Here is a 25,097-nt window from a genome sequence, read left to right as displayed (position 1 = left end):
GATGGAATTGTTTCAACATCCCATCGAGCACACTAATCCTGTCTCATAAAACCCCTTGTCACCTTCGTTCTGATGTTTTATGCCGAGTCAGGCCAGAAGGCTGGTAGGCTACTGTGATGTTCTGACAGAGCGCTTTGGATTTTGAATGCCATGCCCCGTGGATGGCAATATTTATGGCTTTGTTCACAAGTCTCCTTCCCTGATAAGGCTTCAACTGAGCAGTTATACAATGGTTGCTCAGAGCACAGGGTGTTTTTTTACAGGCATCAGGGCAGGTGCACCTGTGCTGAAAACTAATATAATAAATGCTCATTTACCGATAACCAGATTTTAAGACTAGCATAGGAAGGTAAGGCCCGTTGCTTTAATGGGGAAAAAATCATGATAAAACTCAAATACTGATTTCTCAGAGAGATGATCACATACTTCTTTATCAGATCTGGAAAGATTATATAAGTTATGCTAAGAATAACTCTTCTTTTAATAAACGTTGAGATGTATTGTCCTGTACTATTATCTTGTATTCTTGTTTCTTCTTGCCTTACATAATATTAAAAATGAAAAAAAAGAATGACAATACCAGGGGGAGCGGTATGGGAAAGCAGTAGGTTACATAACTATCTCATTGTCTTGGTAGGACAAATTTCTAAGGAGGAAGAAAAAATACTGGATGCTACTGTTGAACTTCTAGGAAGAACCAGATTAGTAAAATGATGAAAAGGCACTTTTTTTTGCATTAAAAGCACGCCATCAAACTCTAGATGTAGAAGGAATCAGAAAGTATTCCGAGTTTCAGCCAGGCAGATGCTAAGAGTTCAAGATATCCAAAGAATAATCCACATACATACTACTCATCAATGGGCCAACTCCTCACTCTACCACCCCCAAAGGCTTGCTGGAATCATCACATTTTCAGCAGGTTTCTAAATATTAAGCGGATAGAGGGTGCCAACATTATATCTGGTGGGGAGATCGTATGAAGGAGCTTTTGCACAAAATGCACTCCTTGGCGCCTCTTTTTACACGAATTGGGGATCCTTAGCAAGTACTCTTTGCCATCATGTATTCAATGGGCAGATTCTATTTGGCATTAAGCAGTCCTAACCAGACCCAAAGCCATATCAAGTAATAACAGACAGTTTTAAATGCACTTGGAAACCAACTGGCAGCCGATGCAGTTTCCATAATATTGGTGTTTTATGTCTGTACTCTGTAGTTCTTGTTTTTTGATTTTGAACTAGGTGCGGTTTCTAGATGATCAGGGGCAGTCTAGATCAGGGACAGTTCCTTGTAGAGTGCATTAGTCATCTCACCAAACACTGGCAAGGATTTGAATGGCTATTGCCAGCACATTCGGTTCCAAAAATGATCACAAACTTCGCCAAATACCCTCCTGACATACTCACAACTGCTTTTCTAGTATTTATTGTTTATTTTTTATATCCTGCCTTTTTTTTTTTTATAAACCACACGAAGTGGTGGACATCTCCAGCACACCTCCCTCCTTCTATTTTCCCCCACAAAAACAACCCTGTGAAGTGAATTGGGCTCCAATAACACCCAGCTGGTTTTCATAGCTAAAGTGGAACTAGAACTCACAATCTCCTGGTTTCCTGTCTGATGCTTTAACTATTGGATCAGATTGGCTAGTAGGGGCTGAGAGTCCAAAATCCTCAAATTATGTACCAGTTCTTTATTGGAGAGCACAAGCCCACCAAAAAGCCAAGGTTGGTATTATCTCATGCTCAGTCAGTCTCTGAATTAATAGCTACTCTATCTCGCTATGGTTAAGTATCAACCTATTTCCCCCATCTAGACCCTTACAACTTCCAGACATCTTGTTTAACTTCTACTAGATTTTCCAATTGGTCTGTGGTAGAGATGCAGAGCTGACATCATCAGCGTATTGGAGATAATGGGCCCAACTGTCAAGTAACATGTCGGTGGTTTCGTGTAGTTGTTAAAGAAAATGTGGGAGAAAGCTGAGTGTGAGAGTGTGAGAGAGCCTGTGGGAATGTGCAGAAGAATGAAGATTAGGTACGGAGAAGCAGTACAGCCCAGAAGTAAGAGCTGTGAAAAGAAAGCATTTGAAAGACATAGTACCTTAATTAACTCACTAAGAATGTGACTGGGAATTTACTCTTATGGTTTTCAATATTATATTTTATCCCAGCTGAGCATTAAGGATGCCTTTCAGAAATCCCCGAAGTTCTCGCTTCTTTGACTAGCCAACTATGTGGGGGTTTAACCTTGGGACAACCCATGCTGGAGTGGCCCAGGGCTCAATCTTTCCTTCTTCACACAAAACAACTAAAAACATCTGCTCGGGAAACAATGAAACCAGCTTCAGTTGATGCCTGTAACTCACAGCCCTCACAGATATCCAGAAGGATGCTATTCTCAATGGTACTGATGGTTACTAACAAGTCCAGCAGGGCTAACAGAGTCGTGCTTCCTCTATCCATTTGATACTGTAGATCATCCATGAGACGCCTTGGTGTTTCTATCTCATGCCTGAACCTGATCCCTGGATGTAAAGGGCCCAGCTAATTGCTTTTCCCAGAATTCTTTACAGCTACTGTTCCACTACTTTCTCTGAAAAATCAAAGGTTAGAAACTATTTGACAATTATCTTAATAAAGATAGGGGGCGTGCATAAGCACACCAATGTGCCTACCGTCCCTGTCCTATTGTTTCTTTTATTTTTCTTTTATTTTTCTTATATGTACTCATTTCATGTATTCATAATTATGTATACACTTTTACTTATTATCTCGTAAACAATTGACAAATAAATAAAATAAAATAAAAAATAAAAAAAGATGGGTCTGAAGCAGCCTGTGGGTGGGTGCACCAATTCTCCTCTGGGACGACATTTTCTCCTTTGACAACAAAACCCTCACAAAGGCCCAGGCCCAGACTCAAGCTGCAGATAGAAACGAGGAAAGGCAGAAGTCCCGCCTGCGAGTGGTAGAGTTCATCTTAATAAAGAATTCTGCTAATTCTTCAGGATCAACAGCTCCAGCTTCTTCCTAGCTGGTAATGTCACAAATAGTCCTGTTCAGCCCCTCTTTGGACTTTGTCCAGCAAACTTCCAATTTTGAGGGAAATGCTAATGATTTAATCCACAAAGTACTTGGCCACCATTACAGAGCCATCCATCAGACATCCTTCTGGCCAACCTTCTACTGGAAAGTAGTACAAATATGGAACTGACTGTTGGTATGACAGAAATACAAATAACATCTGTGAAAACCCTGGGGAAGTAGATTCTTTCCCAGCAGTTTTTCTAAAGGGAGAGCGCTTGCATTTAGCCATAGCTTTCTCCTGGCCGTTCATCTACCTGTTGCGGAGACATTAGTGCTAGCTTTTTGATAAGGAGAAATTGGGAATACAGTTTCATTTAATTTCCCATAGCAAGCATGCCCATTGGGGAGAAAAGGAAGTATTATAAAAGGGTTGGCTTTAGAGGCAGAGTCTTAAATTGCTGCAGAAGCTGGGAGAACAACTAGAATGGAGGTATTGACTGGAAACAACTCTTTAATAAAAAAAAAACAGCGTAGCCTGGCAAACCTGAGTTGGCTTGGGTGGTGTTGATGCTGCTGAAGGCTTAATTGGTGAGGGGCCCAAAGCCAATGAAATGGGGTAGGGTACAATATAGAACTTTTCTTCATAACACAAGGAGCCCCAATGGGAGCCAAATATCATGGAAGGTTTGATCTGTCAGAAAAAAGCAAGCTACCCAGTATGACTCACTGAAAGAAAATGGATAATTAGAAAGGCAGAATCATTGGCAGTCAATTCCTTTAAGCAATCATAACCCAAACTAACAAGATAAAATTATAATAAAGCATGCTAACAACTTCTCCTACAGTGAGATTTTTTTAGGCAACATCTAATATTATGCAAGATTATTTTCATTAATCTAAATGACTCTTTTAATCTTTGCTTCCCCGTGCAGCTTCTACAGCCTTTCAAACTGCTCTGCCAATTCCCCCAGATTTGTCAAGAAGCAGACTGGAAAACTTAAGACTATGAATATTATGCCGGCCATATTTACAACGGGGCACTTGTGATTGGATTTGATTTACATTTAAAGTTAATGAAAAGTTAGCAAATGACTTCAACTACCACGAACAAAGAGAGGGAGTGGGGAGAAAGTGAGAATTTCCCCCTTTTATTGTGTTAAAAATTACAATTCAATAAATTTGGAGAGGACTTGCAATTCTTGAGTCTTCGGATGTAACTTTAGTTTTAGAGTTGTTTGATCGGAACTGTCACCTCACTAGTCCAGAGTGAATTTATAACTGTAATTGATTCAATCATTTCTCTGAGCACTCAATTCTTTGGGCCAGCCAGGAAATGTGTAGATGGGCCTGCCATCAGGGTATGATGGAATTCGGAAAAGCCATGGTTTACAATAAGAAGTGGTCTTGAAGATGGTACCTCCTTAAATGAAATACATATTCTCCTTGAGCTGCACTGCTGTCATGGGAACCCAGGAAAACACATAGTTTCTTCATGGAGATGTCAACTGATGCAGCAAGCACACCCTCACCTGGATCCACCTGTAGTCCATTAAAACACCATGATGGGTAAATCAGGATACTACAAAAACTGCCTTATATTAATTAGACAAGACACAAAGTTTTCCAGCCCTCTCAAATTTAGAAAGAGAAGCAATAGCCATAGCAATCACACTTAGACTTATATACCGCTTCACAGTGCTTTCCAGCCCACTCTAAGCAGCTTACAGAATCAGCCTATTGGCCCCAACAATCTGGGTCCTCATTTTACCCACCTCAGAAGGATGGAAGGCTGAGTCAACTTTGAGCCGATGAGAATCAAACTGGCGGAAGTCGGCAGAATTAGCCTGCAATACTGCATTGTAATCACTGCACCACTATGGCTCTCAGAAGACATTGTTCTCTGTCTTTTTTCTCTCTATTCAGGTATACAGTATAATAAGATGAAGCAGAGGTATAGAACTGTAAGTCCAGTACAATTTCAGGATAGATTTTACTAACAGAAATTCTGTGTGTGTGTGTGTGTGTGTGTGTGTGTGTGTGTGTGTGTGTGTGTGTGTGTGTGTGAAGGTTCTATTTTTCTACAGCAGCCATATTAAATAAGAGATCCATAAGGCAGGCCTATTTCATCCAATTAATTTAAAACAACGATTGGCAGATAGCAACAGAGGCCACATCAAGCTCTTTTTTAAAAACCCCAAAGAAAAACTCAAAAACTCAAGTGTCGCAGCAAAACTATTTGGACAGTTTTAAAATCCTAAACAAACTAAAGGAGGTAGTTGCCTGATGCCAAAAGGTTAATGATGGTCCCGAGGGAGTCTTTATGTTTTGTAACTGAAGAGTGATTGCTTAAAGGGAATCCGACTATCTCCCACCTCAGTTATTTAGAGCAGAAGCAACAACAACAACAACAATATTTAAATAGGATAGACAGAGACATTCCCTTGCAAAAACAGGATCCTAACGCAACAGGGTTTTAAGGTTAACAACTGAATTGAAACCTCCTAAAAGCTACGGTAGTCATTGCAGGGTAAATCAATTACTATTTTACTCATTGCAGAAAACTTTTTTCTAACATTCAATTTACAGGTGGATAATGCAATCAGATTGCTTTGCAGTACATTCTTGGCATAATAGAAAACCAGAGGGTGGAGCTCTAATACCTATACAGTATTTGGTAGGAGATATTGGTAACCTGTAAAAGAATTCTACTGGATTCTAACACACATTCTCAAAAACCTTCTTTGGTAACCTTCTTTGTCCTTTCATGACACTCAAAATCTACCCTTGGGAAGCAACCTCACCATATTTACAACTGATTAACTGTAGTTTTGCAAGTCGTATGAGAGTTTCATTAAAAAATACATTCATAGTACCAAGCCATTTTTCTTGCAGGTAATCCAACATCCCACGTGGATTATTTTAGAGTAGATAAAGGGACAAAAAAAATTGACATTTCAGGGCTCCATTCCTCCCTGCCCAGATTGTCATTTCATGCTTCAAAATTGTTTCTGGGTTCCAAATAACTTATTACAAATGGGGAGGTGGGGGAGAATTACCCCAAAATATAAGTAGTCCTCAATTTACAACCCTTCATTTAGAGACTGTTACAATAACACTGAAAAAAAATGACTTCTGACTTTTTTCACACGTACAACAGTTGCAGTTGATCAAAGTAGACACCTGGCAACTGACTCATATGATTTATGACAGTTAGTGTCCCAGAGTGAGGTGATCTCCTTCCAACAACCAAAGTCAATGGGGAAGCCAGATTCACTTAACAACTGTGTTACTAACTTAACTAATGCAGTGATTCACTGAATGATTGTGGCAATAAAGGTTCATTAAATGGGGCAGAAATCACTTTAAACAATTGTTTCGCTTAGCAACAGAAAATTTTAGGTTCAATTGTGGTCGTAAGTCAAAAGGACTCCCTGTATTTGACACAGTGCACTGGCTTAAATCACAGCACCGCTAACCCTAACATATAATGACATTTGCCTTTCCAGCCTTGAAGCTAACCTGCCTTACATTGAGGACCTGTATACTGCACAAGTCAAAAAGAGGACTGTGAAAATATTTACAGACCCCACCCATCCCGACATAAACTGTTTCAACTCCTTCCCTCAAAACGATGCTATAGAGCACTGCACACCAGAACAACTAGACACAGGAACAGTTTTTTCCCCGAATGCCATCACTCTGCTAAACAAATAATTCCCTCAATACTGTCGAACTATTACAAAGTCTGCACTACTATTACTGTTAATCTTCTCATCACTCCTTATCACCCATCCCCTCCCACTTGTGACTGTATGACTGTAACTTTGTCACTTGTATCCTTACAATTTATATCCTGTTTCCTAGTGTGATTTGATTGCTTATTGTACCCTATGACTATCATTAAGTGTGGTACCTGATGATTCTTGTCTCTTGATGAATGTATCTTTTCTTTTATGTACACTGAGAGCATTTGCACCAAGACAAATTCCTTGTGTGTCCAATCACACTTGGCCAGTAAAAGGATTCTAATTCTATTCCTTGAAGCTAACTGTTTTTACTGGTGGCTCAGCTCCATTTCAACATGGACAAGCAAAATAATAAAAGGAAAACTTCGTAACCATACACAATCCTGATTTGGTTAAACCCTACCTTAAAAATATTAAAAGAAAAAAAAAACCCTCCTCTTTGGCTGCAAAACCCAGGATTAACAACTGCTTCATTTCCTATAAAGCTATATATTTTGTTTGTATCCTGCCTTTATTATTTTTACAAATAACTCAAGGCAACAAACCTATCCTACACACCTTTTTTCCCCACAACCTTGTGAGGTAGGTTGGGCTGAGAAAGAGTGACTGGCCCAAGGTCACTCAGCTGGCTTTCATAGGAATGCTATATCATTCCTATATATGTCAACCCTTTTATAAAAAGTAGAGATTTTTCTAATTCAGAGGTTGCCAGAATTTTGTAATTACATCTGATCATACTGTAATGCAGATATGTTAGGTCATGGGTTTTTCTTTCTCTCTGAAATTTATTTTTTTTCCTTTTCAGCCTAATGGAATCCTGGGAAGAAATTGTGTAGCAGAACTCTGTCCATCTGTCTATCCCTGCATGGTAACTTCCAAAAACTGGAAGAAGCACATAGTCCCAGAAAAAAAGCAGAAACACAAACGTGAAAACATGTTATATATTTCAGCTTATCATGCTTCCTTTATTTTGTTACTCAAGGAACATCAACATCTTCATTTTTGTTTAACACCATCTAAATTAAACATACCAGAGGAACACAAAACACCATTCTATGCATTGGTATCAATACCAAATCTGTTATACAGAGTGTGCCCTATAGATAACGTACAACAAATTACATTAAAAGTTTGAACTGGTGGTCATTTTCTTTTAAAGTCCTCTTCATTTCTTGTTTCACACCTGGCCTTTGAACAAGCACAATAACATTTTCTCTGAGGGAAAAATGATTTAGCATATGGCACCTCTGGAAAAAATTTTTTTTAATGTAATTAACTTAACAAAATATATTGTGATTGGACCTACGGGCCCTGACTTTGGGGTATACCTTGTCTTTCACACTCTGCAAAGCACAGAAAGATAAATTGAGAGTTATTTAAAATTAAGAGTTGAACATATCTGTAATCATCCGTTTGGAAGAATGTAAAGATAAACATGTACTGAAGGAAAACCAAAACTAACCTGGGCCAATTTGCTCATTGTCAAATTGACTCCATTGCCCATGAATTGCCATGGTGGCAATGATTCGAAGTTGGGATTTAGAATCAAGTAGATTTTAATGTGGCCTCTTTAAAACACAAAAAATATACATGGGCTGCTACAGTTCCAGCTGAACAGCGAAATGCATGCAATGGTTGCAGCCACATGATTTTAATATTAACCCTGCCAGAAGCGCATTCATCATTTGCAGCAAAACAGAAACCCTCGTGATAAATTGCTCCCAGTCTGTTCTCTTCCCTTGATTAACATTCAGCTTCTGCTACTGAATAAGATGAACCACCGTATCTATCATTACCAAAGAAGAAACATAATAAAGTTCTGACACAACCAATATTCCGGAGATATAGCATAGCAATCGTATATTTGACCAAGGAAGGTGCAAGAAAGAACTTTTAACATATTAGGGAAATTGCCCTATGATTCTAACTCTGTAACAGACCGAAGCCGCTGAGAACTGATGGTGCAGTATATACCATCTCCTCTTTTATTGCACGCTTATGACGAAAGACAATATTTTGTGCCGTTCAGCTCTTATTCATTTTGGTGCCTTCTAGTCAGTGTTGACTCCTGGTGACTTTCTGGGTAGTTTTCTTAGCAAGGTTTTTCAGAAGTGGCTTGCCATTGCCTGCTTCCTAGGGCTAAGAGAGAGTGACTGGCCCAAGATCACCCAGTTATGTCTAAAGCGGGACTGGGACTCATGATCTCCTAATTTCTAGCCTGATACCTTAACTACTACACGGGGTGTTTAACCAAACTGGCTCTTGAGTCAAGAGTAAGTAAAATTGTGCTAATCTCACCTTCCCATCCAATTGAAACAAACCTAAAAATTCTGCGTAGCAAGGGTTTTTCACAGAAGCATATTTGTAGGCTATCTGTTCAGCTGCAGAATAAAATGGCAGATCAGCAGACGTTATATATAAATACTGTTCTCCCCTTCCAGAGAAACTGAAATACCTGCGTTTTAATTTACTCAAACAATTTGACAGGGTTGAGGTGAAAACACAGTTGTTACAGCAGGACAAAAAAGGAATATTCCAGCCAAAACAATATACATTGGTAATGACATTTCTAAATTCTGTAGTAGGGAGATAGGCCAAGCCCTTGCTGGCCCAGGTTCAATGATATCAGTAAGACATATCAACCAAGCTTCATAATCGGCCAGCCCTGTCTGATTATCTCAATGATTGGACTGTGCTACTCTAGAGAAGGAAGAAAAGTGAGATATGCAAAATGGGAGAAGTGCAAATACCTTGTTCTCCAATTACTTTAATTAAAGACGGTGATGATGGTAAAGTATCTCTGTTCCAAAAAGAATATGGGAATTTTGGATGCCAGGATAAGGTCAATATAAGCCAGCAGGGGCACTAGAAATCCAAGGTAGTACATTCCAGCAACAGATCAATCACATAAAGCAGCCAGTGCTGTTTTTTCCTATAAATTTAAGCTATTGCACAACTCAAGATTTAAAACCTAACTGAACCATAACTATATGCTTTCCTTCTTGATCAAGTACATAACAAGGTTCCTTCCAACTCTGTTATTCCATTAATAATTTTACTATCCCATTGCAGAAAATTATTGAAACCTAAGTCTACCAGGAAATGAACTGGGCCTATTTACAAGCAATGGATAAAATGTTAATGTTTACTTAGGGGGCGGGACTGTTTTGAAAGCCCCAATCCAGTCTACCCTACCTTGTGCACCCTGAATAAAAACCCTGCACATCCAATCCTGCAGCATAAGGCACCCATGTCCTTTTGAGGACAATTTCTACACTAATTCAGACATTTTATCAATCTCTCCCCCTACCCCCAACCTCACTTAGGCAGAGAATTAAACTGTCTTCTGCAGATTTTTGCCACGTAGATTTTACTATACTTCAATTCAGATGCAAAGCTTCACAATACGCTTTAGATAAGAGTTGGGCATATTTATTTTGGGCTGAAAAGGGCTTGGGAAAATAACAGCATCATCCAGCTAGGTATAATTTAAAGAAGAATAGAACTGAAATAATCTAAGTAGAGTTCAAAAAAGTTCTTCCTCAGCTTTTAAATCAGTCCCAACATTCTTTGCCTTGTGATATTTTCAACTCTAACGTAAGTGTCAACAGATACTGATCTATAAGTATAACCTTTTTTTTTTTTGGTAAGTAACGTTTTCTATAAACAATAGTTTAACGAGTCCAAAGTAAAACCTTAAAGGAACAGCGGTATAAAACTGTAAATATTAAATCTGGATATTTTGCTTTGACAGTGGGGCTCTTTAAGTGGGACCTTCTACAAAAGATTGCATAATGAATGTTTATTTCTATTTATTTACTGTTCTCACTCATAGTGAAGGCCCATTTCTAACCAGCCACCTGTGTTTTTCCTTAAAAATTACAGCAGCTAAATAGGCTTTCTCCCTAGAAAATACCTGCAAAGCTCCTCGCTCCACACACCCTCTCTGCTCATCCCTACTATCTAGGTGGAGAAGCTCCCTGTTTTGGTTACATAAGGAATGTGGTACTCACACCCAATCCATACAAATAAAGGAAACGGTCCCACAGACACACACAAGTTCTGAATGGGGCATTATGGCTACATTAAAAGCCACGGGTATACTTTATTCCGATATGCTTTACCCTATTGCTTTTAATTAAAAACCAAGAGAGAACAGGGAAGGCTTACAAGCCCAGCTTTGGGTAGATTTTTGTTTACATCAGAGTCACTGCTGGTGGGATGGTAACTGTCAGGCTTCAAGATCTTCTACCTTTGCTTTGCATTTCTTTCGGCTGCCATAAGTAACGGGGGGGAGGAGGGGGGACAAGTATGGGAAGCGAGCTGGAGGTGGTACAAACTAGCATCATATAAACTGAGGAGGGGGGAGAGTACATTCTTGCTTAGGTTTCTATTTCTTGCTTAGCCTTCTTTTCTCTACACAGCTGCAAACCTTTATCAAAGTATGCCAAGGTCAACGGACAGAATCTTCATCACCACCTGAAGATGTCCACATGATGCTATTCACAACTTTTAATTGGAAGAACCATTTGAACTACTGGGGGTGGGGACGTTTCCATCACTTTGTATATGTGATTTACCCGCCTATTTCCTCAGATTCAGAATTCTCTTGTTGTTACCAGTAAAAGATAACAAGTAAAAGATATCTTCAGATATCATCTTTCCAGTAAAAGATATCTTTTCTCTAATTGAAAGAGTCTAAGTATTTCTTTCTTGGATTTTGAATGGAGCACCAGCTGACAGTAGCAGGCTCTGCCTGTACAGACAAGATACAACATTCAATCTTTAGCTGCTGTTGGAGCTTGCCTGTTTATTTTACTGACGTTCTTGATTTACATCTTTAGTAACATTCAACTGAAGGGCTAAAGAGAGAGAGAGAATCACGTTCCTATTCAGACACAGTTCTTTGTGGCTTCTGAAAGAGAAAGCAGGACAATGTCACTAGTGGGGGGGAAAAAAGCTGAATTAAAGTTATACTGCCTTGTAAAGGTAAAGACTCCTTTAAATGGAGTTCAGCCCCATGGCCTCATAGAAACATCCATGCAGTTTCTTTGCTAACAATTAAGAGATGTGTCATTGTCTTCAGCCAGGGTGTAGTTTTCCATCATGTGCTGAATGCAGGGTGATGTTTTTTCTTCTTCTTCTTCCTTTTATCTCCAATGTTTGGAAGGGGGACAGTGCTATTCTTCCACCTACACTCTTGAAACAATTGACCTGTTTAATCTATACTGTGCAAAAGAAACAGCCATCCCTTCTTAAAGCCTGCAGCAGTTTTCGGTAACCACACGAACCAGCTCTTTGGTGGCTCTGAATGGAAAATTCCTTCAGACTCTTTTGGAGAAAGGATCCCCCAACTCCATAAATATCACCTTCCCCGGTGCCTCTCCTGCTCTCTACATTTCATCTTGCTTAGGGGTTTGATTCCTAATTCCTTGGACTCAATCCTGCATGGAACTTTGCCCAAAGTCTGTCCCGTGATTTTTGTTGTCGTGGTTGCTTACTCGTTGCAAGAAGGCCGTTTTTTTTTTTTGCATCTGCTCAGAGATACCCGCATTATTTCCGAAGAAAAAGGAAATTTAGTGCTGGGGCAAGAGGCTACTGTAGACCCCAGATCCTCTCCTCTATAACCACTGCACTGTCCAGCACGGTCTTTTTCGCCCCCCCTCCTCGCCGTCCCCGCCTTTTCACTGCTACGAAGGTCCAATTCCTTGACTGTTCCTTGTTCCTCGAGGCAAGTTCGGTTTCCATCCTCTCAGTCACGAGGCAGTCGGAGGACGGCGCTTTTAATGCAGCAAGCAGGAGGATGCAGACGCCGAAAAATTCGGCTCCCCTGCCCCTCGCCTTTCCTTGCTGCTTTTACCAGACGGGCTGTCGTCGTCGTCGTCCCCCTCCTCCTCCTCCACCAACACGGCAGCACTTCCAGGGAAAGGTTTAAAATCAGAAAGCTGCCTCTCGGCCTATTTAGCTAGTCACGTGGAGCGATGCCATGCCCGTCTCGGATTTTGCTACGTGCATGGCCTATGCTGGGCTGGGCAGCCGCCGCAAACCTGAATCATAACGCCCCCTGATGATTAAACCAAGAGGCGGAAGCAAGCAAGAAGCAAAGCGAGCCGTGGAGCTCCGGTTCATTTCCAAAGGGATCCTGCGATCCCTCATTAAAGGCGTCCAAGCTTGGAACGGATCCAGGGGGCGAGGGAAGAAGCCCAAAGGGCGGGGAAGGGTGAACCCATCCCATTAAAAAAAAACAAGTCCCGGTCGGTTTCGCCGCTTTAACAGTGCCTTTTCCCCCACTGCAACTCTTTAAAAAAAAAAAAAAGCAGCAGATGGACGCGGCGAGACGGGGAAACGTGACTGCGAAAAAGCGCAAAGCCTTCCGCCAGGGGAGCTTTTGCTGTCGGATCTGCAAGGGCTGATCTCAAAATCAACCCGAAGTCCGATCTGTCAGTTGAGCTGACGCCCTCCTCCCGCGCTCCTCTACTCGTGAATGGACGCCACCTGGATTCTCTCCTGTCCTCCCCCGCCAACTCCCCTTCTCTCTCTCATCCCCCCTCCCGCTTCGCCCTTGTTTGCGAAGAGGCTCTAAGGAACTCCTTGCCCCCAGCCCCCACTCCCCATCCGAGAGCCATCTCTTGGAAACAGACGTTGTATCCCCTGCCTTGTCAACAGTCTCTTTTCTTTTTGCCAAGCTGAAGATGACGGGGAGGGGAGAGGGAGAGGGGGAGGAAACCAGTCGAATAATTACTTGAAGCTCCCAACACGCAGAGCTTTTTCCCTTGACGCACTTGACTGCCGTTGAGCACTTTCGAAGCATGGAGAAAACCCTATATCACTTGATACACACCTTTCTTCTCCCCCCCCACCCCACACACACACCACCACTCCTTTTCTTAGGTGAGCCTCTCCAGAAGTTCACTTGCACATGGACCACCTGCCCCTTCCCCGCCTTCCAAAATAACCTCAGCTTAACCGAGGACAGCGAGGCTTCTGAAGGACCCCACTTCCTCTAGAGAAGCAGGGGGTTGAACCATAGACGTTTCCGCGAAAGGTTTAAAACAAACAAACAAAAAACAACAGTGGCAGTCTCCCAGAGCGGATTGTCTTGGTGGTTCCTGGCACCAAAGGTTTGCCACCCTTCCAATCAAGGCGTTGAAACGAAAAGCTACCTTAAGCGCTCGCGGCACCGATCAAACTGCTTGGCTAGCATTCCTTGCATTTCAAGAGAGTTCTCGCCTATCGCAGTGCTATTTAGGAACGGCCGTTTGACGCGTCGTTATAGGCGGCAAAAACGGAAAGATGAATGAAACTGCCCCAGCACGTCTGGAGGAAAATTGCATTATCCGCCGGAGCTTGCGGGAGATCGCCAAACTCGAGAGAACTTTCGCGATGTGGTCTTGGGGAGGGGGTGTCATTAAGAGAGGAAGGAAGGATTAAAAGTTTTGCTTTGTCTGTTCTTACCGTCGCTTTTACTACTTAAAAAAAAAATAGATTCCAAAGATTTAGACTCAAGCTCCCTTCTTTGAAATCTCCCTCTTATAATAAAATTAAAACCACAACAGACTTGTTGAGTTACAGCACCTCTTTCCAAAACAAACACAGATTCCACCCAGCCCAGGGAAACGTGCCGCTGTTTCGCGGCCGGTCTCTGCAGTGGAAAGAAGTCGGGAAAGGTTTCCATTTTTCCTAAGTGTGGCGACGAATGCGGATGTTGTGAGGCAGAGTGGCTATGGCGTGCAAGCAGAGAAGATCAGCATTGGCAAAAGGGACGGAGGGAACCTGGAAGCGAAATCGTGAGCTGCACTCGCCGGCGATTTTAATGCACCAGCCTCCATTCCCTCGCTCCCTCTTCATCTAAAACTTCTTCCCACTTTTCTTCCCTCTGGCGTTCCTCCTTGCTCTTCCCCCACCCCCACCCCCACCCCCCAAAACACCATTTTGCAGTATTTGCACTGTCACTAGTCACTCTGCTTTAAGGCAAGTCTCTCCAAGACGTCGGATTTCCCTCCACCATCACAACTTTTCCCTGCGGGGGCGATTGGGGGGAGGATGGATCCCGGGAGAATGGCCCTGAGCTGTCCGAGGTGCTGAAATTAAAAAGTCCCGTTGCTGCAGTGAGGCTTTTTGGGGGCGCGCTCTGCCGTGGATGGAGTTCTGCGGCCGTTGCGACAGAGTCCGCAGCGGCGGCGGTGTTCGCTGTCCAGGGTACTGAAATGGAATCTGTCGTCGGAGAATGTTGCCCAGCGGTACAAGGACAATCCTCCGGCTATATACCATTTTTCCTCCCCACTTCTTTTTTAACAGCTTAGTCACACCGATTCTGCCCCAAAACGCGGGAGGAAGAAAAGTGATTTCAACCAGCAAAACGCAATCCCTTAGTTTGAACCTTATCTTTCTTTTCTCCCTCACACGCACTCACTCTTTCACACGCAGGCAGACACAAAACCGCGCAAATACTGCAGAAGAACTCTTTCGTGCAACGAATGCACCGCCACATTCTTCTTCTTTTTTTTTTTGGTTTCTTTTTTAAATAATAGCAAATCGGGCGCAGACACGAACGTTTCTTTTCTTCTCCTTCCCTCTCGTTTGCTCTATCGGAAACAACAATATGGTTGGAAAAATAGCACCGTTTCTCCCAGCCTGCCATAGTTCTCCCTTCCTTCCACGGCTTTAGCTGTGGAAGAGCTTCCGAAGGCAAGCAGGGAGCTTTCATCCCCTGCTTTCCCTTACCTTCGCTCCAGGTGAGTTCTGCTCGGTTGCCTCTGTGGAGAGGGTTATGAGAGTGGGGTGTGCTGCTGCAGTTGGGAAGTAAGAACAGCCGCTCCTGACCTCCCCAAATCTCCTTCTTCAATGGAATGGGAGCTGTGCCCTCATCAAAGATGGCCGTCGCTCCCACGTCAGCAGCTTTTAATAGACATCTATTGAGAGGCAGAGGGGGATGGGAGGAGAGGAAAAGAGGACGGGGTGGGGGGGGGGCGGAGGCAGGCAGGCGTCTGTGGGAGCTTGACTCATCAGAAGCTGCTGTTGCTGCACTATACCGCAATCCTTTGCATTTTGCTCCACTTGTTATTAAATAGGATAAATTCCTTTCAAATTGTTTTCAAGAACATTCGTTTGAAGTGACCTGGACCGCATTCGAATACGAATAATACGAATAGATTTGGCTTATCCACGTGGAGCTTTTTTTTTCTTTCCCTTTTTGGAGAAGGTTTGATCGAATAGTGGAGAGAAGGAGAAATAATGCGGTAGTGATTTGTTTTCACCAAAGGGTGGTGCAAAAAAAAAAAACCCACCCTGAAAGAAAGAATGAAAGGGAATACCTCTGAAGTCCCCAGTAACTCCATATATGGCCTGTCGACGTGGGCTTCTATTTTTATGTATGCTTTTCCTCTGTATTGTTTCCTATCTTTCAGCAGACCGACCACCTTTTCTGACAGGGTGGAGGAAACTTTCTAAACACGTTAGTGCAAAAACATTTAAGATCACTTTTTCTACATCGAGCAATGGAATCAAACTGCTGAAGTAAATCCAGTAGTTAATCTGTGCTTCACAATGCGGTTCTGCCAGATGTGATTTTCTCAGAACTAGTCTTTTAATAAACATATATTCCTTTAAAAAGAAATAGCATACAATGGAACAAGTCTTATCCTCTCTAATTATACTTATTTTACTGGACTTGAAAGCGCATGCTAAACTGTTAACAGAAACCTATTTCTTAAAAATAGGTTTCTTAAAAACTACAACAGCAAAATCTAGCTGATGCAAAACAAGATACTTCTAGAATATGATTTAAAACAAGTAGACTTCAATCACATGAACTATATACTATACTTCCTGTACTATAGAACAATCAGAAAATTCAGAATGAACCATCTCTGTCTCATCCGAAAGTAAACAAAAAATCTGATGGCATGAAATGGCATATTTTTCACAAAGGACCATTCTGAGTTGCAAAATGGAGAGAAAAGCCATTATTAAACACTTTAGTAAAATGAGTTTATCAAGCATTGTGGGCTTGGGAGCTCTGCAGGAAAATACAAATAATGTTATATGTCCCTCTTTATTGTTTCCATGTCTCTCTTCCCCACTAAAAACTTGATTATTGGCTATGTACTAAATATTTAGAAAGCTCTGTCCTCACAAAAATACCAATAAATGTTCTGAAATGAGGTGAAGCGGACACCAGGTAAGTAAAAAAGAAAAATAAACAATGATGAACACAGAAGCGGGTGTGAGTTGTGAATGCAACAGTCCACAGTTAATGTGGCTATTGCTAGATGGAGTTCTGGTCCTATTAAAAGCTCACCTATTCACACATACAGTCCAACCTGTATTTCCAAGTCTTCAGACTAAGGAGTCAGGCTAAATCAAGGGAATCTAACCTTGGTAACTTTAAGACTTGTGGACTTCAACTCCAAGAACTCCCCAGCATCCCTAATCTAAATCAACAGTAAAACTCTGCTTTTTCCTTGGTGGGACTTTCACTGAGGGAAAAAAAAAATGCTGGGCTGGAATTGAGGCAACCAATCTAATTGTGGTTTATTTGCACATTTTACCCAGGCCTTTTTTTTTTTTCAAAGCAAGCATGGTGCAGTGAATGAGATGCTAGACTAGGATCTTTTATGCCTTCCTTAGGCAGGAAAATTGGCTGGGTGACTTTGATCTGTGACTTTCTCTCAGCCCTAAACTAAAAAAAAATTGGGAGAAAAGTGCACCCATTTATTAATCCACATTGGACCAGCATGGTATATTATGCTCCTTAATGTGGAGTATATGAAGATACTTTAATCCTTAAATGAATTGATTCAGGCTGTTATTGTAGAACTATTTAAGAATGGTTTCTTTCCTCCCCCGCCCCCCGCTGTGAATAAATACAATAGCAAAGCTCCCATTCAATGAGACTGGAATATAAATGGCAAACAACCACAACCTAGCCCAGTTATCTCTGTTATTAGTAGGGAATTATGCTTAAGAACAGCTTATTTATTATTATTTTATTTGTTAAATTTATTTACCACCTATCTTGTCACTCTACTCTAAGCTACTCTAAGCTGCTTACAGTAATAAAAAGGAAGAAAATAAAATTAGTACCGTATAAACAAAACAGAAGTAAAATAATGATAAGACTATCAAAAGTAGGTTCTTCCCACTTCATGTAATTTATAGTTTTCATCCAAAAATTCACTTCATGCAGAAAAAATGCTATTATGCCATTGTTGTCAGCACAGTGAATTTGCACATTAAAAACCTGCCAAAATTAGTTCCCCCTAAAATTATTTGAATATTTTCCCACCAAAACCTCATTCTGCCTTCACCTATCCATTTATTATCATGTTGTATAATTGTTCTAGTTGTGTGTTCCCTCTCTCATTCCAACATCTGCAATATTTATTGCTCTTATTGCAGGATCAAAGTGGCCATCAACATCTTGTCCACTCAGCATTTCCAAGATGCAAAGGAAAAGCCCCTCTAACATTAGAAAAAAAAACTTAGATTGTTACGTTGCTTCAGAGCTAGTGAAGAACCCTCAACCTTAGAATGAGCTTTTAACCTACCAGGCAAATCTACTGCAAGCAGCACAATGAAGAATGCTAATCAAATTTGTACTGTTATGATGAAATGCATTCTACTCTTTGTCTGCTATGATAACCACATGCATTAATAGAAAAGATGGAGAAAATGCTTCCCTTGTACAGTACATAGGTACATAGAATTTGAGACAAGGAAGAAAATGCATTTGAATAATGTAGAAGTGAAGAATAAGACTCTGAAAATTTATGAGCAGATTTGTCAATGCATTTGAGTTACAAAATGTGACAACCTATTCCTCAACCTCGTTTTTTTCATTGGTTAATGACTCCATTTATTTGAGTTTGTTTTATGCACGGTTTTTGGAGAGCATAAAATAAGGGAAACCTGTACTGAGCTTGGAAATGCTTTTGTTCAGGATACTCCTGATAATTCAGGGCAAGCATAATGAAGCCTAAGGGAAAGGTGACACACCAGCAGTAGCCCTGGTCACAGATGCCAGCAGAGGTGATGAGCTGCTTGCTACATCTTAAGGGACTATTGGGTCACTTATGCTGCTATGAGAGTGAGACATCAGTGAGTCGTATGGTTGTCAGATGCCCTAGTGTCATGCCCCTGGTGGAGACTGACTCTGAGGAAGAGGGGGAACAGCTGACAGGGAGTGGAAGTGTGGCTCTAGAGGTTGTGGAGGAGGCTGAGGAAGGGCAGATGCCGGCTGAGCAGTCAGAGGAGGACCCAGGCCCATCCCCCAGGGCACACAGGGAGGAGAGGATAAGGGAGAGACGTGGTCTCCTCAGGAGAGGGCCTTGATCCTCTTCATGGGCTGCAGGTTTGAGAACTGAATAAGAGTTTGGACCTGCGTACTGGCAAACGCTGGAAACAAAGCGTGTTTTATTTTGATCTGAAGTTATCTTGGTGGGCATCCTTCCAACAGACTGTGCCTTGTGATCTCCTTGAATTTGGTAAATACTTCTCTTGTTCCATTGTGGACATTTCGTCATTGTAGTTTGTTTGGTTTTTTATTTCACCTCTATCTGCTCATTAAATTCGGACTGTATTGCTTTCTTTTGAAGACTATTTTTGAGTACGTTTTATCTCCAACTGAGAATTACTGAACAGTGGGGCCAAGTTGGAGGCATTAAAAGACATTTATTTCCGTTTTGGATTTTGTTACATTTGTGTTACACTCCGGGTCATCACACCTATAGCCGAACTCCTCCTCTGCATGAGAACAAAAATAGAGCTTTTCAATTGTGAGATGGGCGGCATATAAATTATAAATAAATAAGTAAAACCAAAGCAACAAAACTTTGGTTTATTACTGCTGAGGATATATGGCATTATTAATGTTCTTAATGGGGGGACTTCCATTTATTTCCATTTCCCCATCTCCCACACCAACATAGGCCTCCACCCCCTTTGCCTTGGCAACTTTAAGATATGTGACTTCAACTCCCAGAATCCAACCATGCTGGGAGTTGAAGTCCACAAGTCTTAAAGTTGCCAAGGTTGGACATTCCTGCCTTACAGTGTTCCTTTGGTGGTATGGATGTTGCAAACCTGTGCTCCTCTTTCTTCATGGGTAAGGGTTCTCTTTCACCCAAGTTCTTGCCCCATGCACATACTTTTTTTTTTCTTTTAGAAATGTTATTAAATGTATCATCCCATCTGGTCTCCTATTTGTTACATCAAAATATGGCTGAGGATGCCTAGCAGCTGTGCGGGGGAGAGGAAACTAAAGGGGGGAGGATTTCAGTTTTGTTGCCAAGCAACAAAGACTTGTGGGAGATTGCAATCCTGGGGGAGCTTGAGAGGAAACAGGAAACAGATTTGGCCAGAAAGGAAGCAGGAAGTGGGTTATCGGTTGGAGCACAGTATTTGTGGTGGGGAGGTCTTACCAGGCCAGAGATGATTCCCAAGAACAAGAAATAAAATAAAATAAAGAGAAAATGTGGCATTTACATTCCAGTACGGTGCTTATAATCTCTGTGTATTTGAGCTTTAGATGCATAAGATTAATGCCACCCTCTAGATATTTGGGTATTGAACTATATCACATATAATCCGTGTTTCTGAAAACTGAATGGGAGAAGCCTGGCCCGTACAATTTACACTTGTTGCTCACTTCTGCAACACTGGTCCATACAAAAGGACAAGCCAGGTGATTACTAATTCGGATGAACAATTTGCAAATGTTCAAACTGAGTCTTCTGCAACAGCAATGGAAACATCTTGAAAATAATGTGACTTGCCTGGATGCATTCCCCCAAAGAGGTATTAGACCTACAGAAATGTAGCCAGAGATTAATATGGCGCACCATATTAAAATTAGAAATCCAATCTTGTTCTGGCTGGCTATTGTTACTTTAAAATACTTAGGTTTTAAAAGATCGAGCCTAGAGTATGTTCACAGGAAATCTCTGCTGTGCTTCTAACGTTCCTTTGCAACATTATTGGTCAATCACACAGAAGTTTATACTGTAGATTAGTTTAGAAAAAAGGCCGTAATCCTAGAGAATGGTGTAATAATGTCAAATCGGATTTTATTTTAATAAACATTAGTCACTCAAAATAACATTGCTCCATGCTGTTTCGTGGATTATTTCTGAAATGGAAACGAATCACGAGGAAAGAAAGATGTACAGAAGTTTCCCTTGGCCCAAGGCACATTAATTGCTAGGGGGACTCACCTGGGTTATTGCCATAACAATTAGGAAGCATTTTGCAAGTGTCACATAAAGAAAGACAATAATTTGAACTTAGCAGGTACAATATTATTTGGATCGTAAAATATTAGGGCTTCCAGCTTTGTTGTTTACAACGGCCCCTGGATTCTTTGCATCACTGTGTTTATGTTAAAAACTGCACCACTTGGAGAATTATATTATTTTCAGATAATGAAAGTAATCCAAAGATTATATCATCATATCGTTGTGCAATAGTATAGTGTATGGCAATTATTTTTGTTGTCATTTCAAATGCTTTTAAGAACTGCTTGCTAGATGATATCATTTTTGTCAGTTTCTTTAAAACTAGATAGGCACCAGCTTCCTAGCTTCCCTGCATATGTATAGGCAGTGTAAACAATTCTGTAAAGAAAAAATCCTAGAAATCAAAGTGGAAGAGCTATGTAGTTTAACTTTTGATCTTGTTGAAGTTCAAATTTAATTAATGCATACACTTCTTTTAGGGTATGTATGACCTGGTAACCATGTTAAAATTAAGGTTAATAACCATGTAATCCTGAAAATTGGGGGAAAAAAATTAAGTTTAAAAAGAGCAAATGTTTTTTTAATTGTATGACACCCAATGCCAGACAGAGAATAGGAAAGCTCCATTGACATAGAAGTGACACCAATGACATTTTGTCACAAGAAAGGAAACTAATGTTTATCTCTTCATACAGATTTGAGGGTAGATGGTTTTTGTTTATGTTAATCAGGATCAGAGCTAAAGCATGCATTTGATCATCAGAGTACGTTGCATTTCCCAAGAGGAAAGACCACTTTATATTCCTTCCCCGTGGCTTCAAACTTGTAAGCACTGAGTTTCTCATAATTCCACTACTGCCAATCACAGTGAGCAATTGCACTTGAGTTCTTTGTTTTCCCACTAAGGCATTCTACATTATCCCTTAGCTTAACGTTGTTTTAATACATCTTTAGGGTAGAACGTCTGATTCCAAATTTAAACTAAATATAACCAAAATGGTTGCTATATGGAATTTTTCTGTTCAGGGTTTTTAATCTCTTCATCATTGATTATGAATATATTATTGTGGTTCATTGTACAGTCAGACAGATATTTGGATAAGATTTGGCATTTTTATCCACCTATCAAGTCCTCCCCAAGGCCCTGGGGTAGATAGATATTGGATGATGTTAAAGATTTTGTTGCAGGATATCAACTGTTCCAAATATATTATTATTAATGACATTATTATTGTTATTATTGTCATATGTATTTATTTTTAGAAATAATATATTATTATTATAGTGCGTGTGTGTGTATGAAAGGGAGGGAGGGAGAGAGAGAGAGAGAGAGAGAAAGAGAGAGAAAGAGAGAGACAGAGAGAGAACATCTTACTAGTAATTTTAAGTCATTCTTCTATATCTTGTTGCTTCTATTGCAGGGGTGTCAAACTCAAGGCCCATGGGCCAATCCGGCCCATGGGGTGCTTAAATCTGGCTGATGGTGCTGCCCTGGAAACAGCAAAGAACCAGCCCATGGTGCCACTGCTAGCAAAAATGGAGCTCGGGAGGACCGTGCGCAGCCCCCCTGAGCTCCGTTTTTGCTGGCAGAATCCTTGGGCCACCACAGGCACCCCTGACATGAGTGATGTTGAGCTGGCCACACCCACCCTGGCCACTCCCCCCCGAGGTCAAACACAGCCATGAAGTGGCCCTCAATGAAATCGAGTTTGATGCCCCTAGTTCTATAGCCTATAAACTCAATAGCATTTAGCCCTAGGACAACTACCCACAATACAAATTAGGAGAATATTCATTAAATTCTTTTGTAAGCTAGTCAGGCTCCTTTGCTTGGTAATCTCTCCTGTCTTCCCCCAATTATCTCATATATTTCAGCTAGATTTTGCCAACCTTCCATATGTTGGATTTCAAGTCCTGTGCCAGATAGGGACAGTAGATCTCATCAAGGGCTTGTTAGCTCCAGTGCACCATTTCCAGCAGTGACCCATGTGGTACATTTCTCTCTTGCATCTACAAGTGAGATTGAGAAATAGCCTCTCCATATTAATTCTACTTTGTTTAGAGCTGTACACAGCCTTCAAATTGCCTGTGAAGAACCACAATCCAGGAAGTAAATGGGGCCACCACAAAATAAACACATTGTCAGGGTTCCAGCAAACCACCCCCATTCAAATCGTAAGGAAACTTGATTTGATTAAGATTAAATATAAACATCAGCAGGAATGCTTCCAATAGAGACTCAGTGGTGCAGATGTTAGAGTACAGTACTACAGGCTACTTCTGCTGACTGCCAGCCAACTGCAATTTGGCAGTTTGAATCTCACCAGGCTCAAGGTTGAGTTAGCCTTCCATCCTTCCGAGGTGGGTAAAATGGGGACCCAGATTGTTGGGGTCAATAGGTTAATAGGTTGATTCTGTAAACCGCTTAGAGAGGGCTGTAAAGCACTCTAAAGTGGTATATAAGTCTAAGTGCTGTTGCTATTGCTTAATATGCTCAATCATTTTCTGTCATTTTTAAAAATTAAATTTGGGATTGGGAATCATACCCAAGACTTTTCTAAAGCTATCCATGGCCTTGTGCTCTCTATGGAGTTTATGTAATGGGCAGGATCAAGTGAAACAGCTACTAATGTCTCTCTAGCCATTTTTTTCTGTGCAGAGCACCAGCGAAAATAATTATGTTCTTCTAAAGCCAAATATGTAATTTAGTAATTTAAGAATCCAGATTTGATTCATTGCACATACACTTAGATTATTCTCCTGCTCTTTCCATGGTAAAGCATCTAAAAATATTTTGCCTTCATCTGCCATTTCTTGCTTTGTAATTAGTTAAAATTCCTAATATGCTGGCAATGTATTAGAAGACAGTAATGTGCAGTTTCACATTTTAAGCTCATAAATCACAGCACTATCATGATTCCAGGAACAAAACAGAATCTTTCCAAGCACAAAATTATTTGACGGAAAGCGCTATTTTATTTTAATGATTAAAGTGGTACAGCATTTATAGTATATATGTGCTCATTTCTCTGTCCAAACTATGACATGTATTTGTAAAATAGATTTTAAATGTCTAAAAGTATTTTTATTTTTTATATAGTATCACAAGGATCCCGCAATGAACAGCCTAGGGAATCTCATAATTCCATGCTGGCCCTGAAGAAATAACGCAAGGATTGTTTATTGTTGTCCCAAACATTGGGGTTTTTATCTGGGATGTTCTGGGTATTGGATCTGGGTCTCCAGCCTTTGGCATCAGACATCTTAACTACCACACTTCTAAAGGTTCATCCTTTTCTTTTTAGGAAGGAGAACATGTTTTTATCTTGTCTTAGGTACATGACCTCCAGATTTCATTATGTTGCTCTGGTAGAGCCTTTCCCCCCCTTTCCCCCTTATACAGTCAAGCACTTGGATTCTCATCAATACCATTTTTTTCATCACTGTTGACATTTTAAGACACAATTACAGATTGAGGCTGCATGTGTTCTGCTTGGCTCAGCTGGGAATTTTGAAGACACCAAGAACTGTGGAATTCATGCGAAAGAATTATTATGCAGAACTGAATGGGGGGAAAAATACCTACATTAAATTTGCAGGAGTGGACGGTCGATAGATGTTGTCGGTCAACGTTTGAATTAAGTGTTTTTCAACAAAGCGTCGTGGAAGAGGGCTTATGAACAATCACAAGGTGTTGAGGTGGTATTTCTTAGCTTAGTTTAACATACAAGATAGCTTCCTAGGCTTTTTACTTTATTCTCTCTTTTGTAAAAAGATTTCAATGGTACCGTACAATCGTTAATATCAACAATCGTATTTACTGTATGGTGTACATTTGTTTTTCTCCTAAGAGTTTTCACATAATCAAATGGCCTTAAAAAGTCATGCTGGAATTTCATAACACAAAGTACTAATTTATTGCTGATTGTAGAGAGCAATTCTCTGCCTCTCTTTCTCTCTGCCTCCTGCCTCAGACAAGACCGCCCACTTTTCTGAGGACAGAAAGTTGTTGTTATTATTGTGGCTGCTCTTATTCTCATCCCACCTTTTGCCCTCAGAGAGTGGTTAGGCGGCCTCTCCTCCATTTT

General features: G+C 40.8%; 1 protein-coding gene across 1 annotated transcript in view; it reads right to left on the bottom strand.

The window, feature by feature from the left end:
- Positions 1-15,650, bottom strand: part of SNAP25 (synaptosome associated protein 25) — a 65,588-nt gene extending 49,938 nt beyond the window's left edge. The window contains exon 1 of the mRNA XM_026710380.2: positions 15,500-15,650. The gene's annotated coding sequence lies outside the window, so the exon portion shown is untranslated. The remainder of the gene's footprint in view (positions 1-15,499) is intronic.
- Positions 15,651-25,097: the final 9,447 nt, after the last annotated feature.

Source organism: Pseudonaja textilis, chromosome 1 (assembly GCF_049901715.1).
Source record: "Pseudonaja textilis isolate UNSWEBS1 chromosome 1, rPseTex1.2, whole genome shotgun sequence".
NCBI classification, from domain to species: domain Eukaryota; kingdom Metazoa; phylum Chordata; class Lepidosauria; order Squamata; family Elapidae; genus Pseudonaja; species Pseudonaja textilis.
This window is presented reverse-complemented; position numbering and strand designations above follow the sequence as displayed.